At 38.3% G+C, this 13,408-nt stretch overlaps 1 long non-coding RNA gene across 1 annotated transcript in view; it reads left to right on the top strand.

Annotated features, from left to right (window-relative positions):
* Window positions 1–13,190, top strand: part of LOC137096940 (uncharacterized) — a 131,709-nt gene extending 118,519 nt beyond the window's left edge. Inside the window, exons 4-5 of the long non-coding RNA XR_010909828.1 lie at window positions 10,570–10,646; window positions 10,731–13,190. This is a non-coding gene — a long non-coding RNA (uncharacterized lncRNA). The remainder of the gene's footprint in view (window positions 1–10,569; window positions 10,647–10,730) is intronic.
* Window positions 13,191–13,408: the final 218 nt, after the last annotated feature.

The raw sequence follows: 13,408 nt of genomic DNA, 5'->3' as shown, positions 1-13,408 counted from the left end.
AGATAAAATGGAAATGAAAAACATCAGGTGATTTAGTCATTATTAGACATGTGCTATTGATTTAAAAAGATGTTTAAAAAACCATTACAAAACATGGTGGGTGTTGGTGCTTTGTTTCTAAAGTGTTTCTAAAGTATTGTTAGTGAAAAATTGGTTACTATAATGAGAGTAATGAAATTTCATTACTTTTTCATTATAGTAATTGTGCACATGGGGGGGGGGGCTTCTGGGGCTCCTTTCTCCCTCATTTTTACAACTATAGGGGTGAAACTTGCTGCAATGGTAGAATGCATTTACCACTGCTAACCCACTAAATGTCAGAAGTTTCTCTTATTCACAGATTATTGGGGAATTTTCAAAGTTTTCATAAACAACATTTTTAATAATAAAGAAAATATGTTCCTAGTTTTCCTAACATGTTATTTCCTATTTTAATTGTGTAGTCCTTACGTTGAAAGTAGTAATTCTACTCCCAAAACTTTGTTTGGGTGACACAAACTATGTTGAATTGGTTGAGACTCGATGATGAATATATTCATTGGAAAATGTAGTTTAGGAAGGTGAAGAGCCTCTGGGATTTGTAGTTCACCTGCAATCACAGAGCATTCTGAACCCCACCAATGATAGAATTGGTCCAAACCCACACACAATCCCCATGACCACCAGAGTGGGCCACAGCAACGCGTGGCAGGGGAAGGCTAGTATTATATAACATTCATTTTGTGCAAGCTGCATTGCTGTATGTATTCTACTTGACAGTAACATCATGGTTGTTTCCAGTGGTATTTAAAGGGGCTTTGTACAACCAGCCAGGAGAGCACAGACTCCTCTAAAGGAATTTTGCAGCATGCTCAGAATTTGCAACATAAGCAGAGTCAATTTGGGATGCATGAATTGTAACTAAAAGCTAGAACATATGGCACTCTTGCCTCAGGGAAACCATCAAAATAACTTACAATGAAGATTTCTGTACTTTTTATTGTTAGGTTTTCAAGTTTTTACTGTGTGCATAGCCATGATATTATATTTTTTCCATCCTCCTGGCAGCCAACAGAAGCATATTGCTGAGATTTTGTGAAGAGTTTGATCATCATAGTAGGTATAAGCTTATAAACAACACAGTGGGGAAGTGCAGAGCTTGTCAGTGCTGTCCTATTTTTGGTGTCATTCTCCTGGCAAGAGCAATATGTGATCCATCTCTCGGTTAACAGCATTCATGAATGGAGGTATGAAAGCAAAGAAAGGAAGAAGAGTGATAGCTGACATCCTAAGTTTAGCAAAAAATAAATAGAGAAATTGCTTTCTTCATAAATTCAGTTACCAGACAAAAGCTGTATATACAAAACTTGTGGTGTCATTCAAGATACTACTACTACTACTACTACTACAACAACAACAACAACAACAACAACAATAATACTTTATTTATATTACACCCTCCTCACCCTGAAGGGGACTCAGGGCGGATCACAAGTACATATATATGGCAAATATTCAATGCAGTTTGTATATACACAGACAGACAGCACAGAAGGAGGTGTTGTTTTGATGCAATGGATAGTTGGGCTCGAGTGCTGTCGCTCCATCCTCTATGACGAAGAGCCATCAGGACTTCCTCATTCCTGCATTTTCTGATCTTCTTTTTCTTTATGGCGTTTTAAAACACCTCCCCTGCTTTTAGCGGTACCTAATTGCTCTAATTACAGCTAAAGCTGTTTTCAAACTGCTTAGGTAAACAGTGAGCAGGGCTGACGGTCGGCCGCTCATGCCAACCTGGGGCTTTGAACTTGCAACCTTTTGGTTAATAGATCTTATAGTTGCTGATGATTTACCAGCTGTGCTAACCTCTGGCCCAATATACAATGAACATATATTGGTTTCCTGAAAAGACCTTTCCCACAAATAGAATTGGCAACAGCCAATGCAACTGTCTGTTTAATGAGCAAATCATTTATGACTACTTTTATGTCTATAAAAACATTCCTACGTTTCATGAAATTATTTTATATTTAATATTCAAAACACAATCCAGTCCAAACCTTCTTGATTTCAATGGGGGAAATCTGAGTACTTGTTTCTCATGAAATCAAAGAAATTTACAAGGACTCAGCTTTGGCTGGATAATGCTTATCTATATAATTAAAAATGTAATGTTTGTTTGTGGTATCACAAAACTCAAAAACCGCTGGGAAAATTTGCACCAAATTTGGACAGCATACACCTAACAACCCAATCTATGTTCTTCACTCAAACATTTTTGATTTTGTCATTTGGAAGTTGTAGTTCTTGGGATTTATAGTTCACGTACAATCAAAGAGCATTCTGAACTCCACCAGTGATGGAATTGAACCAAAGGTGACACACAGGACTCCCATGGCCAAGAGAAAACACTAGAAGGGTTTGGTGGGAATTGCCCCTGAGTTTTGGAGTTGTAGTTCACCTACATCCAAAGACCACTGTGGACTCAAACGATGATGGATCTGGACCACACTTGGCATGAATATTCCATATGCCCAAATATGAACACAGATGGAATTTGGGGGAAATAGACCTTAATATTTGGGAGTTGTAGTTACTGGGATTTATAGTTCACCTACAATCAAAGAGCATTCTGAACCCCACCAACGACAGAATTGGGGCAAATTTCCCACACAGAACCTCCACGACCAACAGAAAATACTTAAGGCCATCCTGTCCAACTCCCTTCACCAGGGCAAGAAAATCTAATCAAAGCCTTCCTGACAAAGAGCCATCCAGCCATAGATAGATACAGATATATATGACTCTAACACAAAGAGATATAATATTGATTTTGTCATTTGGGAGTTGTAGTTCTTGGGATTTATAGTTCACGTACAATCAAAGAGCATTCTGAACTCCACCAGTGATGGAATTGAACCAAAGGTGACACACAGGACTCCCATGGCCAACAGAAAACACTAGAAGGTTTTGGTGGGAATTGCCCTTGAGTTTTGGAGTTATAGTTCACCTACATCCAAAGACCACTGAGACCGCCCTGAGTCACCTGCAGGCTGATATGGGCGGGATATAAGTGATGTAGATAAATAAAAATAAATAAATAATATCATAGATTTGAATGAGACCCCTAAAGAAGGACAATGATATGTTGCATATTCCAGAGTAGGCAAACCAGACACTCTCCACATCAACACTGACAAAGAAACAACAAGAAATACTGTTTACCCACAAGCAGAAAGAAATTACATATATTAGATACCATTACTTTATTTTCCAGATCACCAGACTGGGCCACAGCAACGCATGGCAGGGGACAGCTAGTTGTTTATATGTATACAGTGTAAAGTATTAACATTTGAATATTATGGTGCTGTCTGTGTTCTGTTTTATTTCATTACAGTATAAATTATCAGGACACAATCTATTTATTATAATAAACGCAAACACATGCAAAAGTAAATCAACAGCCTCAAGGCATTATCTGTACCCCAGCCTTCTTGATGCAAGGAAAACATTATTTACTTCTAATTAACAAGATTAAAGATGCTGCTCAGCCCAGCAGTGAAACTAATGTTTTGCGCAGCATAGCACCCATATCTTCAATTTAGGTCAAGCCATCAAGAGGATGCAAAGGGCTGAAGATGGAAGATGAGATGCTCTATTTCACAGATACGCCCTCTGGAAGGACTGGCAAAGGCAGCCACTTAAATTAAGTACAGGTCATCAGACAAGATATTTAATCTATTCCTAAGACAGACAACTTCCACTGCAGAAATCCCTATGGCCTTTAAAGCAACCCAATGAACTACTTGCTCGTGTACTCCTGTCAAGTCACGTTAGGTTTCTTGTTTTTTAAAAGTGAGATTTCATGTATGCTTATGACGGTATTGCTCAGAGCAAGGAAAAGTGTTTTGGTTTATTTATGACCTACTAACCTTAAATAAAGAACAAAAAAAAGTTACAGCCAATCTGAATGTTCTCAGAAGCCCAGAGATATGAAATGAACATAAAATAAATCTGGCATTTGTAGTGCAGGCCAGCAAAGGCACACATGGTCAATCCGCAGGGTTTCTTTTAAAGAGAAGATAGAAACCAGATGATGGAATTGGAAGAGAGGAAAATTATTGTTACTTTGTGCATAATGTAAAAGGCAGATTGAAGAACTGAAAGTTTAGGAGAGGGTAGGGATTTTTGTATTGTATTCAAGGTGAGAAATAAACAGAAGAATGAATAATAGTACTGAGGTTTCAAATACTTTCTTGGAAACAAAAAATGGAAGTGAGATGTAGCCAAGTCTATCAGTTACAGGCTGAATCTAATGGAAATGACACATCTGAGGAGTCTATTTCTCTGACTGATGCCAAGAAAAAGGAAAATAGTAAATTGGGAGAAAAATAAAGTCACAGGAAAAAAACGGAAACTAAAAAAAATACATAATGGAATGATAATAGGAAGATGGCTGACTCTAAACCACAAAGTCTGCTTTCTTTATTGAGACAGTGGAGAGCATACTACAAATATACATTTAAAAGTGTTCAAATATTTTAATTATTTATTTAGCTTGCCAAGCAAGTGGGACTGAAATGAAGCTATTCTATGGTCTTGAGAAACCAGAAATTTATTTTATTTTATTTATTTAGCAGTTTTGTATACCGGTCTTCTCACCTCCATTCGAGGGACTCAGGCCGGTTTCCAACATCAATATTACAGACAGTCATTAAAACATTATATTCTAAATCACACTAAAACATTAAAATAGCAAAATACAATTATATAATTACAGTGGTCAGTTGTCATCAAAAATCATTATTCGTCGTCATCCATCCATATCACAGGATCATGGCTCATTTGTCGAATGCCAATCCCCAAAGCCAAGTTTTCACCTGTTTCCTGAACGTTAAGATAGAAGGAGCAGTTCTGATCTCCAGTGGAAGAGAGTTCCAGAGTCGAGGGGCCACCACCGAGAAAGCCCTGTCTCTCGTCCCCACCAGCCGCGCCTGTGAGGCCAGTATGATCAAGATCAGGGCTCCTCCAGACGACCTTAGCAATCTTGAGGGTTCATAGGGGAGGATACGTTCGGACAGGTAAATTGGGCCAGAGTCGTTTAGGGCTTTATAGGTTAAGACCACCACTTTGAATTGTGTTCGGAAGCTGACTGGCAGCCAGTGGAGCTGGCGTAACAGAGGAGTAGTATGCTCCCTGTACCCCGCTCCTGTTAGTAGTCTGGCTGCCGCACGTTCGACTTCCGGGCAGTCTTCAGAGGCAACCCCACGTAGAGAGCGTTGCAGTAATCTAAACGGGATGTAACCAAAGCGTGGACCACCGTGGCCAAGTCAGACTTCCCAAACACTTGTATATCTTTCCTTTACTATCAGGGAGGTCAGTGTGTCCTGGCTTTCTCCAGCCCCATCCTCCATTCTTACCCCCACTTACATATTTGTGTGTTTTTTAAAGAAGAGGATGCTAATGAATTCGCTTTTTTGTACAGTGACCCCATTTAGTGGACCCTGTGCCGGCTCCACTACAACCAATAGCAGCCCATTCTGTAAAGCAGTTTCATATACAACTTACAATATGAAGAAAGCGAAAGCTCTTCTTAGCATTATGTTAAAACTGGTAATGCTTTACTTGGAGGAATCTTTACAATAGATAAAAAACTGTAGCCTGCACATTGATCTCACAGAAATGATGATCCCATCTGCACTGCCATATAATGCATTTTGAAACAGCGTAGACTGCATTGTATCGCATTATATAAGTATTCTCTGGCTATATAATATGACTTCAAGTTGATATTTTTTGTTTTTAAGTAGATGTTTAAGCCTAAACTAAATATAGCTTCATAATTAAACAATTAGTATAACTGTGCTACTTTTCAGTCTTTCACTCAGCTTCGTTGAATAATTACAAGTATGACCCAGTAGTAGCTCAAACCAACTTTTCAGCATAAGCAGCTAATGGAAACCAATTTCTTATTAATTGATCAATTATCAATTAGAGCCATAGACCAATATAAAAGAACAATAACACAAGAAACTTTAGACTAGTGGTTCTCAACCTGTGGTCCCCAGATGTTTTTAGCCTTTAACTCCCAGAAATCCTAACAGCTGGTAAACTGGCTGGGATTTCTGGGAGTTGTAGGCCAAAAATATCTGGGAACCCCAGGTTGAGAACCACTGCTTTAGACAAAGAATGCTAGTGTGATGTAGAGACTACAACTCCAGATACCAGGGTTTGTTTCTCCACTCATTCATGGGAAGATCCCTGGGCAACCTTGGGTGAGTCATACACTCTCAGACCCAGAATTCCCTGTGATGAGTCTGCGTTAGGGTCTGCGCATTATATTTCTATGTAGAATGTGCATCACACTCTTTCTCTAAAACTCTCAGATTATAACAATCATCCCACCTTCCTAAATTTGAATTAGAATGAATCATAAACAGTCAAATCATGGACATTTACCATAAAATAGACATTAAGCAAGCAATGCGACTAAACATAAACAGCAAGAGGTGAGGAATACAAAAACTGGAAATGGCCTATCTGTGATATATCATCATCCCCTTATTAGTTGTTACATGTAGAATCTTGTAAGTAAATTACAGGTCTTCCATGTAAAGTTTTGCTGTTAATTGCTGCCATAGATCTGGATATGGGGCGGGGGGGGGGGGGGGTTCAATGAGGAGGCCGTTTTGAGCAACATTCCTTGTGGCAATTATATTTGTTTATTCATGTTATTAAAATATTTCTATCCCAGAATTTATAATGGGATCTCGGGGCAGCACACAATATAAACAATTTAAAGCATTCAAACCATAAATAATAGAAACAAGATAAAATGCATTAAACAAAACAGCAGTTAAAACCATTTTGAATGTATAAGAATTTAAAACTATGTGCATATGCAGTCACATAAATTCATTTCTAAATAAAATTATATTTTGACTTTATGCCAAAAGTTGGTGCCAACCAGACCTTTAAAGAGAAGACATTCCTTAGTACACTATGAAAAAGTGCTCCCTCTCCCTCTCCCATTTTGTTTCCTATTGTGGGGCACAGAGGAGGACCCCTGACCGTAGTTCTTCAGGAGGTATGAACAGGGAGAGGAACTCTGTCAAGTTTCAAGATCCCAAGCTAATTAAACCCTTAAATCACAAGTATGTTGGATTCAGACCAGGTGGAATTGGCAGGCAGTCATTTAAGACTGATGTTATATGTTGCCTTTATAGTATTCTTACTGCAACATTTTGCATTAGCTGTAAACTTCAAATCATCTTCAAAGTTAGTCCCATATAGAGTGTATTGCAGTAGCTTTAAATTAACAGTATAATGAATTTATATTAATTCCATTCTATTATTAAAGTCAGATGACTAAAGTATTCATGACAAAATTATAATTCAGTTAGTATGATGTTTTAGCTTTACGGAATTTTATGCTTTTCCTCCAAATATTTTGCAAACAAAGGTGTTTTGTATGCAGAAAAAGCTGGTGTATATGTGTGTGCAAAACAACCATGTGTTAATTTTGTGTAGAATAAGTCCCCAATACAGTATTTTCTATGCAGAAAATAATATTTACACAAAACAATCATGTATTTATTTATCGTGTCAGGGGCAACCAGATCATTGTATTACATTTCTAACAGAACAAAACAAACAGATTAAAAAAACACAAAGTTTGCAAACTTGGTAGTTGATTAAATGTCCTTTGACCAGTTTCTGGCCACTTGGAGTGCCTCTGGTGTTGCCGCAAGTAGGTCTTCCATTGTGCATGTAGCAGGGTTCAGGTTGCATTGCAGCAGGTGGTCAGTGGTTTGCTCTTCTCCACACTCGCATGCCGTGGATTCCACCCTGTAGCCCCATTTCTTAAGATTGGCTCTGCATCTCGAGGTGCCAGAGCACAGTCTGTTCAGCGCCTTCCAAGTCGCCCAGTCTTCTATGTGCCCAGGGGGAGTCTCTCATTTGGTATCAGCCATTGGTTGAGGTTCTGGGCCTCACTTTGAGCCTGCCACTTTTGGACTCTCGCTTGCTGAGGTGTTCCAGAAAGTGTCTCTGTAGATCTAAGAAAACTATTTCTTGATTTAAGTCGTTGACGTGCTGGCTGATACCCAAACAAGGGATGAGCTGGAGATGTCTCTGTCTTGGTCCTTTCACTATTGGCTGCTACTTCCCAGCGGATGTCAGGTGTGAAATTTGTACAAATAAATCATGTGTGAATTTTGTACAACTAAACAATCATGTGTGAATTTTGTACAAATAAATTCCAAACTTCAGGGATTTTCATCAGTACAGGATTCTTGTCAAGGCTTCTCAACACATAAGAAGCACATTTTTCAGCCATTTTAAGAATATTTTCAAATAGATTTCCAATCCCTACCTGTTGTCATCAGTCCCTATGTGTGGAAAGTGATAATCTCTAAAGCACAACCTGTGCTGCATACAAAAGTTCTTCATGTAATCCATAACTGCGGCTCACTAATAGAATCATAGAATCAAAGCAAACAAACAAACAAACCTCTCTATATAATCCAGAGTCCCCAATTTTCAGGACTCTGGGTCACAGGGAGAGTTTTCATATATAATAGAGTATCCTGTTCATTCCGCACACATGGAAAAGAGTGATAGCAAAGAATGGGACTCCTGTACTTCCCTTCCTCCACAATTTTATTGAACAGTATTATGAAGGAAGCTGTAAGTAGAGATGAAAGGGAGAAGAATACCATGCAATCATTTTGCAAAGAGCTCAGTAATGGAATTTTCTTCCCAGCTTGATGTTATTATAAAGATTTTTTTCCGATTATATTGTGATCAAGAAAAAAATTGGATCAAATGGGGTCACTTGGATATATGACTTGAAATCTCAGCATTTGTTTATATATTTGTTCATATGATTTATGTTTTTGTTGATCTTGCTATGGTTTTATATTATGTGTTAATGTTTTTAACTGTATTTATGGTATTGTGGGCATTGAATTGTTGCCTCTGTAAACCGCCTTGAGTCGCCTGCAAGCTGAGAAGGGCGGTATACAAATACAGTATATATATATATATATATATATATATATATATATATATATACACTGTATTGAGGATAATTGTGTGTGTTTAAGTAATGTTATCTTCAGAAATCAGCAAGGGATGAAATTAAGGTATACAGTTGCAGGCTGATATAGTATAAGGGGTAAAAGATTTGAGCTTTGTCCCAGTATTTCCCCACTGCAGGCATGTAGCTTCAGCCCCCCCCCCCCCTCGCCCCGAAATTCTCATGGTGGTCCGCGAGAAGGCCTTACTGGTACATTATTTAAACTGTTATGTTTATTCATATCATGATCTGATCACCATCTATATAAATAAAAATGTAATGTTCATTTGTGGGATTAACAGAACTCAAAAACCACTGGGCGAATTGACACCAAATTTGGACACAAAACCCCTAACAAGCCAATGTATGTCCTTAACTCAAAAAAATGAGTTTGTCATTTGGGAGTTTTAGTTGCTGGGATTTATAGTTCGCCTACAATCAAAGAACATTCTGAACCCCACCAACGATGGAATTGAACCAAACTTGGCACACAGTTCTTCCGTGACCAACAGAAAGTATTGGAAGTGTTTGGTGGGCAGTGTCCTTTGGTTTTGGAGTTTTAGTTCACCTACATCCAGAGATCACTGTGGACTCAAACAATGATGGATCTGGACCAAACTTGAAATGAATACTCAATATGCCCAAATGTGAACACTCGTGGAGTTTGGGGAAAATAGGATTCTGACATTTGGGAGTTGTAGTTGCAGGGATTTATAGTTCACCTACAATCACAGAGCATTCTGAACCCCACCAACGATAGAATTGGGCCAAACCTCCCACACAAAACCCCCATGTGGGCCACAGTAACGTGTGGCAAGGGACAGCTAGTGCTCAATATATCCCATATGCATGAGGGTATTGGGGTAATGATACAAAAGGTTTGCTAGGGTAGACCCTCTTTCACTCAGACTCAGCCCCTCCCCCGAATCAAACTCAGCCCCCCCCCTCGAATCAAAATCCTGGCTATGGGCCTGCCCCACTGCAAATACATTCTTTCAGAACTTCATTCAACAGGCTGAAAACAGCCTAATGATACTCAGGTAATATAATTATGAGAAAAGTAATAGTGCTCTGCTTTATAGAACTATTGGAAGCATTACGTAATACATCTGTGCGAACCTTTTCATACACTTTAAAATTCTTTGTTAATATTAGGCTTTGCTACATACAGTATATGACTGAAAAATAGACTAAAATATTCTCAAGGCTAGTTTGTGTAGTGTCTCCCCTCACAGAAGTATGTGTGTTAGAAGCAGATATTTTGCTTCAATATTGTACTTTCTTCCATGGGCAACTTTGCCCTTTATTCCTGTGCCCAAATTCCCCAAACAGGTTGGAAATAGATTTTCTGAGCACTCAGAGCCATTCTTTACTGAGAATCCTTTTATAGGACAATTTAATGGGATGGGTCAATGGTCAAGTGCTATGGGACCAGTGACTTAAAAGTGAATGATCTATGGAATGTAGGCTATTGTCCTTTTTATCTCTCCTCCTCTCCCCCCTTTCAGAAATGTAAGGATGGATGCTGTGAAGTCCATGGAGTTCTGTTTCTTGTGGTTGCTTCAGTGAACATTCAACGCTGTCGGTGAGTTTGGGATTAAAGTGAAAACCATCGACCGTTGATTGTACCCTCCAGCTAACCATCCTCCTCCTTCCTTCATGCTTTCAGACCTTTCACTGAAGACAGTGACAAAACCTGCACACCAGATTTGTTTGCCTGTTTGTTTACAGAGCCTTTCTCACACACAAAAGGTCACAATCAACATTCATTGCTGTCGGTGGGTTTAACTATGTGGACAAGCTCACTGAACAATGAATGCAACTGTGGCCCCACTTTTTACAATCACAGCCAAGAAGAATATTGACTTTGAAAGCAGCACCTGAAGTGGATGACATACAAGGAAAGCTACGCTTCTAACTCAAGAGGCTGAAATGTTTTCAAGCTGCCTTTTTAAAAGATGGGGGTGGGAGAAGGTAGCAAATACCAAAGATGCTAGAAGATGACAAGTTGTGATTATGTCAGACAAACATATTTTATGTTTCTCATCTGTTTATTATCTGTACTGGAGGTTCTCTAACTGTGTATTTTTTTAAAATGAGGAAGAATGTTTATTTAAACCTAATGAATGTTAGAACAGAGATCACTAATGTCCTCAGCTAGAATGAAGAAGGTAACTGAATATCAACAGGGTTGTTGTAGGTTTTTTCGGGCTATATGGCCATGTTCTAGAAGCATTCTCTCCTGATGTTTTGCCTGCATCTATGGCAAGCATCCTCAGAGGTAGTGAGGTTGCTTGCCATAGATGCAGGCAAAACATCAGGAGAGAATGCCTCTAGAACGGGGGTCCTCAAACTAAGACCCGGGGGCCGGATACAGCCCTCCAAGGTCATTTACCCAGCCCTTGCTCAGGGTCAACCTAAGTCTGAAATAACTTGAAAGCACACAACAACAACAACAACAACAACAGTCCTATCTCATCAGGCAAAAGTAGGCCCACACTTCCCATTGAAATACTAATAAGTTTATATTTGTTAAAATTGTTCTTTGCTTTAATTATTATATTGTTTTAAAGTGTTTTTTGCACTACAAATAAGATATGTGAAGTGTGCATATGAATTCATTTGTATTTTTTTTTTCAAATTATAATCCGACCCTCCAACAGTTTGAGGGACTGTGACCTGGCCCTCTGTTTAAAAAGTTTGAGGACCCCTGCTCTAGACTATGGCCATATAGCCCGAAAAAACCTACAACAACCCAGTGATTCCAGCCATGAAAGCCTTCGACAACACATTGAATATCAACAGTAGTCAAGGAGAACATGGCATCCTTAAACTGCATATTGGACCAAAATGAGGAAGGATTGTTGACATTCTTGCACTTCTTAGTGAAACCTACTCCAAACTATTGATTCTACAAACACAAACAGACAAACAAACACAAGAAAACTACCGCCTTATTCTGAATCAGATTATGGAATCATCAAAATCAGTATGTCTGTGCTGTAATCTATACTATTTGGGATTTTGTACAGAAGTTTTTGATAGTTTTATCAAACAGATGACATCTGGCATGCAAGGCAGATGTTATTCTGCTCTGCTAAGGCCTGTTGTGAGGTCACACTTCCACATGGAGACAAATAAAAGGAAATATTTTCACTTTTCCTCCAGGAAATTTCATGCTTGGATTATCTTCAAGGTTCTATGGAATCCATGTGTATTATCAGTAATGCTTGCTTATTTTCATTGTGTTCTTTAATTAAATATTTACTATGATTTCATGATTATGTATTAAAATGTGTGTCTGGGTGCTTTATTTTCATATCTGTTGGATCACTGTTCTGTACATTCTTCTAATGATATATGCTTCTGAATTCCTTTTAATTTCCTGTCAATGAGATGTTTTATGCAATGTATACTAGTAACATCACTTGCCAAAAGCATTGCAAGGCACACAAAAAAAGAAAACACAAAGAAATCTTGTTTATTAGGAATCCAGGGAGATCTTTTCCAGCTGAATAGAATCTTTACTGCAGAAGGTTCAGTTAAGTAGAATGAGGAACCTGGAGGTAGAAGCTCACCAATTTCATGAAGATAAATGCATGCATGTAATTTGAAACAGGTACATTTTTAAGTGTAAATGCACCACCTATCTATCTATCTATCTATCTATCTATCTATCTATCTATCTAGAGATAAAAATCAATAATAGGGAAGGGTTAATTTAATGCCCTGTGGTGTTTGTTTTGCTGCCTGTGCCCATGTTCAGAAGATTTGACCTCACTTTCTGTCCTGGTGAAAATTGGATTTTGAAAAAAAAATGGCTTGTTGTGAAAACAAGAATTGGTGATAAAGCTTTATTCCCATGACCATGAAAACTCTAACAGGAATGAATTTCGTTTCCTAGGGGTGGATTTCTCTCACTTCCTGTTGTCTCACCCCTGTTCTTAATTATGAGTCATTTGTAAGCTGGATGTTTGTAACTCTGGAACTGCCTATAAGTTAAAGTCTTAAGATGACATATTCAGATGGAATTACCTTTATTTTGGATTTTACAAACAATATATTTGAACCTTGTGATTTCACCAAATTTGCTAAACAAAATAATTAAAATGGCCTGTATTCTAAATGACTTTTTTAAAAGTTGTGATCTGTTTCTCCAAAATATGAAAAGTTTATAGCAACTGCACCATTGTGAAAGTAAGGGAGAAGATCATCTGGAAATTCTCACACTAGCCAGAAGATCAAAGCATGCTGGTAAGTTATGTACACACATGAATACATGTCTTCCAGGAAAAAGAAAAGTCGGAACAGTTATCTTCCCTCCATCAAAGAACTCTGCTTCAGCTG

The sequence above is a fragment of the Anolis sagrei genome, chromosome 4 (assembly GCF_037176765.1).
Source record: "Anolis sagrei isolate rAnoSag1 chromosome 4, rAnoSag1.mat, whole genome shotgun sequence".
In the NCBI taxonomy this organism is placed as follows: Eukaryota; Metazoa; Chordata; class Lepidosauria; order Squamata; family Dactyloidae; genus Anolis; species Anolis sagrei.
Note: the sequence above shows the minus strand (reverse complement) of the source record. Positions and strands in the feature narration are given on the sequence as shown.